This window comes from Borostomias antarcticus (genome assembly GCF_949987555.1).
Source record: "Borostomias antarcticus genome assembly, chromosome: 24".
NCBI classification, from domain to species: Eukaryota; Metazoa; Chordata; class Actinopteri; order Stomiiformes; family Stomiidae; genus Borostomias; species Borostomias antarcticus.
The window spans coordinates 2,469,969-2,476,173 of NC_140257.1; positions in this window are offsets into that span (position 1 = coordinate 2,469,969).

A 6,205-nucleotide genomic window follows, 5' to 3' on the forward strand; every position below is an offset into this window, starting at 1 on the left:
CACATGATCAGAACCACAGCGTAGTCTCACTCATCTACAAAAACACATCTGAAACGTCACGATTGATCACAGCCTGATCAATACTTCACAATATCCTGATCAAGAACATAATGACACCAGTAGAGACTATTAAACCTGGAGGGTGTGGTCTAGTCTGGTCGGATGGGTTTTTCTTTTTGTAGACTGATACCTCATGCAAGTCTTTCCACACCATGTTCCAAAAACCTAAAACCTAACTATCAAATAAACTCAGATTGTAGCTAGTGGAGGAAGGTCTGGTCTAAACTCAGATTGTAGCTAGTGGAGGAAGGTCTGGTCTAAACTCAGATTGTAGCTAGTGGAGGAAGGTCTGGTCTAAACTCAGATTGTAGCTAGTGGAGGAAGGTCTGGTCTAAACTCAGATTGTAGCTAGTGGAGGAAGGTCTGGTCTAAACTCAGATTGTAGCTAGTGGAGGAAGGTCTGGTCTAAACTCAGATTGTAGCTAGTCCAGCATGCCAGAGCCAGACTAGGGCTGCGTTCCGAATCGCATACTTCTACTTCTTACTACCAGTACCTACTACAGCTGCCCTTAGAAAGTACGTACTTTGCAAGCAGTAGGCATCCAATTGGGACATACTACCTTGTCATAACATTGCGCCTTGAAATTTGCCCACATCCGTCGCTGTCCATAACACGACATTCGTCTACAGCTGTCACGACTCGCACATGTGACGCACATTACCGCTGCGCACAGGATTGTGGGTCAGAATAGCCAGAAAAGCCTGCTGGCTTGCATACTGCAAAATACGACCGGATGTAGTAGGACATCCTGGTATTTTTGCCATACTGCATGTGGCATACTATGTATTGGGACATACTACATTCTGTTTTGGCATACTATATAGTAGGGTAGTAGGCGATTCGGAACGCAGTAGGTATGACACGTATCAAGGCACAGTATGATGGGTCATATTCTCCATCTGGTATCTGTCTGGCCTCTCTAGCGCCCTCTAGCTGATGGTGTAGGCTGGCAGTGGTGGATGGCTGCTTCAGGGTCAAGTTAGCAGGACTTGGCAAACGAATCGGGCTTTTCTGTTTGTGTGTGTGCATGTGTGTTTTGCACCTTTACAGAGTTTTGTTGGCAAGATGACAGTATTAGACAGACACAGTGAAATGTAGTTCAACAGTGGACTGTCTGGGTTAATGAGAACTACAAACATGGACTCCTGAGCTGCTGTCTGGGGACACTGATAAATGTAGTCCCAATCTCTGATCTCTGTTAGCTGTAACGTTAATAGAAGACTCCCAAATAAGATCTCTTAAAATATATTTCTTAGATTATGACACCTCTCCATCACAAATAGTCTTACATAGATTCTGGAAAAACACAATCTTTATGGAGCATTCCATGAAATGACCATCATTCAGAAAACATTGGCATCATGTCATTTGGCAATATTCAACAATATAGTGTGTAAAAAAAATTAAACTTTTAAAAATTAAAAAGAAAACTACATATTACGATAAGGTCTCAAAACCTTGAGTCTGTAACTAAAACAAGATCTCTATTTGGCAATATAGAAAGGCTTTGACAGTACTATGTTTTGGTTTATTTACAGTCTGTGTGTGTGTCTGTGGCGATGTCCTCCAGGGCTCCTTTTCAATCCAAAACAAGGCAAGAGTAGAAAATTCGGTGGTGAAAATGTCTACATTGTAAAGTGAAGAGGTGAGTTTAAAAATATATATGATCAAAAGTAACAAAACAATAGAAAAGAAAAAGGCTTTTCCCGATGCTGGGAATGAGAGAGAGATCTGTAAATGTGTCCCTGACAGAGCAGTCTGGTGGTGACCAGGGTGATCACCACACCACAGCCACGCGGCGGCTCCACCACCATATCCCTCCGCCCCCCTCTCAGTTCAGGAACTGTGTGTATCCCTCCGCCCCCCTCTCAGTTCAGGAACTGTGTGTATCCCTCCGCCCCGGTGACGATGACATCCATCCAGATCCTCATGGCCTCGGGGGAAGGAGCAACCATGTAGTACAGCCTGTCATGAGTCTTCACACAGAAAGTCAATGAAGGGTTGGGGCTCTGGAATGGGGAGGGAGGGAGAGAAAGAGGGGGGGGGGGGGGGAGGGTGATGGAGGGAGAGAGAGAGGGAGGGAGAGAGAGAGGGAGGGAGAGTAGGTCAGTATCATATTCACCTCAGCTGTGCCAAAGCTCATGCAGCATCCCAGGCTCTCGTGCTGTGTGTGTGTGTGTGTGTGTGTGTGTGTGTGTGTGTGTGTGTGTGTGTGTGTGTCAGCAATGACACATGTTGTTCCACGCCACACCATTAGTCAGCGTGCTGCACACACACACACACACACACACACACACACACACACACACACACCTCTCTCCGAAACTGAGGAGGCAGGAGCCCAACTATGTGCTGGAAAGGGATAGATAACAGAGCGGTCCCAGGTCAGCTAATCATAACAGGAAGTACTACACAGATGTTCACACACACACACACACACACACACACACACAGATCTGACAGTCAGGCAGGCAGATAGAGAGGAGTGGGGTTCTGAGCTGTGTCAATCATGCAGGGCACTTGATTTGACTTTCTGTGTACGGTAGGACCAAGGTTATATAATAACAAACATTGCACACCTTGTCAGCATGCTAAGCTAAAACAAGCACACCTTAAGTACCAAAACCAGATGCAGTTGAGCCTGAGGAACTGATTCACACTCTACGCAAGCTACGCTGACGCAGCAGTGAACGTGGGCTCCACACAAGCGCTGGTGTACAGTTTACTTAAAAAAATAAAAAAAACTACTACGCAAGGACGCGTCAAACATACCTCACGTAGCATCACATACCTCGCGCTAGCATAGAGTATGAATCTGCCCTGAGACTCGGGTCTGTTAAACACACAGGTCCGCTTAAACCAACATGGCGGAGAAGGGGGCGGGGCTGTGCTCGGACAGCGAGAGGGTCATACATACACTGGTCAAATTGTTGATGGTTGAAAAATCCCTTCTGTGAACCCCGTCGGCCAAAGCAAAAGAGAGGAGAAAACAAAGAACGAAAAAACAAACATAGAAAAGCAAAGAATGTGAAGAATGAGAAATGTGCCTAAGAATGAGAACAAGTCTTCTAATGGCCAAATGTGAAAATAAGAGATGGTTCCTTTCCGTTCTGTGGAGAGAGGTGGATTGTAGTCTGACTGTCACGGAGGGGCGCAGGGACAGAACGTACCTTGGTGGCGCTGCGGAGGTGGTCGTAATAGACCTCCTCGATGGCCTGGAAATAGATGACTCCCTTCAGCTTGGTCTCGTGTTTGTCTGGAACAGAGGGAGACAGGATAGCTGGTCAGGCAAAACCCTCAGCTGTTCTATGGTGTTGGTACAGGGTTGTGTTGGTGTGTGTTCTATGGTGTTGGTGTGTGTTCTATGGTGTTGGTACAGCGTTGTGTTGGTGTGTGTTCTATGGTGTTGGTACAGGGTTGTGTTGGTGTGTGTTCTATGGTGTGTTCTATGGTGTTGGTGCAGGGTTGTGTTGGAGTGTGTTCTATGGTGTTGGTGTGTGTTCTATGGTGTGTTCTATGGTGTTGGTACAGCGTTGTGTTGGAGTGTGTTCTATGGTGTGTTCTATGGTGTTGGTACAGCGTTGTGTTGGAGTGTGTTCTATGGTGTGTTCTATGGTGTTGGTACAGCATTGTGTTGGAGTGTGTTCTATGGTGTGTTCTATGGTGTTGGTACAGCGTTGTGTTGGAGTGTGTTCTATGGTGTTGGTACAGGGTTGTGTTGGTGTGTGTTCTATGGTGTGTTCTATGGTGTTGGTACAGGGTTGTGTTGGTGTGTGTTCTATGGTGTTGGTGTGTGTTCTATGGTGTTGGTACAGGGTTGTGTTGGTGTGTGTTCTATGGTGTTGGTGTGTGTTCTATGGTGTTGGTGTGTGTTCTATGGTGTTGGTACAGCGTTGTGTTGGAGTGTGTTCTATGGTGTTGGTACAGCGTTGTGTTGGTGTGTGTTCTATGGTGTTGGTGCAGCGTTGTGTTGGTGTGTGTTCTATGGTGTTGGTGTAGCGTTGTGTTGGTGTGTGTTCTATGGTGTTGGTGTAGCGTTGTGTTGGTGTGGGTTCTATGGTGTTGGTACAGCGTTGTGTTGGTGTGTGTTCTATGGTGTTGGTGTAGCGTTGTGTTGGTGTGTGTTCTATGGTGTTGGTGTAGCGTTGTGTTGGTGTGTGTTCTATGGAGTTGGTACAGGGTTGTGTTGGTGTGTGTTCTATGGTGTTGGTGTGTGTTCTATGGTGTTGGTGTGTGTTCTATGGTGTTGGTGTGTGTTCTATAGTGTGTTCTATGGTGTTGGTACAGGGTTGTGTTGGAGTGTGTTCTATGGTGTTGGTACAGGGTTGTGTTGGTGTGTGTTCTATGGTGTTTGGTACAGGGTTGTGTTGGTGTGTGTTCTATGGTGTTGGTACAGGGTTGTGTTGGTGTGTGTTCTATGGTGTTGGTACAGGGTTGTGTTGGTGTGTGTTCTATGGTGTTGGTGTGTGTTCTATGGTGTTGGTGCAGCGTTGTGTTGGTGTGTGTTCTATGGTGTTGGTGTTGTGTTGGTGTGTGTTCTATGGTGTTGGTACAGGGTTGTGTTGGTGTGTGTTCTATGGTGTTGGTACAGGGTTGTGTTGGAGTGTGTTCTATGGTGTTGGTACAGGGTTGTGTTGGAGTGTGTTCTATGGTGTTGGTACAGCGTTGTGTTGGAGTGTATTCTATGGTGTTGGAGTGTGTTCTATGGTGTTGGTACAGGGTTGTGTTGGTGTGTGTTCTATGGTGTTGGTGTGTGTTCTATGGTGTTGGTGTGTGTCAATGGAAACTCAAAGAAAAGTGAAAGTGGGTCGACTAAACGTAAAAAAACAAAGAGATAAATTAGAAATGGAAACACATTTACTGACAAAAATCCCAAAGTTAACGGGGTATTTCAAAGTAGCTGCAAGTGCTGGGCCTGAGGACGAGACCCTGCGTCAACATTGGCCGATGAGTCGCCGGCAGTTAGAGTTGAGGAGACGGGCAACATCAGCCACAAGCAGGCTAGGCCTTTTGCACACCAGATATTTTGAGCTTGTAAACGAGAATGACAAGTTTAATTAATAAGGTTGATTAACGTTCTACTCCATTGTAACAGGGCCGTAATCAAAGCTATTAATTACACCGATGCAAAGTAGCTAGCTACCTGCCTGGCTGTGCAACAGGGCTATGCTCTATAGCTAGCATAGCTTTACTCGTCTTTCAACAATTTTTCATAGCCTGATTTCATAATACTGTAACTGCATACTTTAATTCGAAATTATCTTCAAGCAACAGAGAAGGACAGAGAGAACGGGCATGACAGAGAGAAGGACAGAGAGAACGGGCATGACAGAGAGGAGGACAGAGAGAACGGGCATGACAGAGAGGAGGACAGAGAGAACGGGCATGACAGAGAGAAGAGAGAACGGGCATGACAGAGAGAAGAGAGAACGGGCATGACAGAGAGAAGAGAGAACGGGCATGACAGAGAGAAGAGAGAACGGGCATGACAGAGAGAAGAGAGAACGAGCATGACAGAGAGAAGAGAGAACGGGCATGACAGAGAGAAGAGAGAACGGGCATGACAGAGAGAAGAGAGAACGGGCATGACAGAGAGAAGAGAGAACGGGCATGACAGAGAGAAGAGAGAACGGGCATGACAGAGAGAAGAGAGAACGGGCATGACAGAGAGAAGAGAGAACGGGCATGACAGAGAGAAGAGAGAACGGGCATGACAGAGAGAAGAGAGAACGGGCATGACAGAGAGAAGAGAGAACGGGCATGACAGAGAGAAGAGAGAACGGGCATGACAGAGAGAAGAGAGAACGGGCATGACAGAGAGAAGAGAGAACGGGCATGACAGAGAGAAGAGAGAACGGGCATGACAGAGAGAAGAGAGAACGGGCATGACAGAGAGAAGAGAGAACGGGCATGACAGAGAGAAGAGAGAACGGGCATGACAGAGAGAAGAGAGAACGGGCATGACAGAGAGAAGAGAGAACGGGCATGACAGAGAGAAGAGAGAACGGGCATGACAGAGAGAAGAGAGAACGGGCATGACAGAGAGAAGAGAGAACGGGCATGACAGAGAGAAGAGAGAACGGGCATGACAGAGAGAAGAGAGAACGGGCATGACAGAGAGAAGAGAGAACGGGCATGACAGAG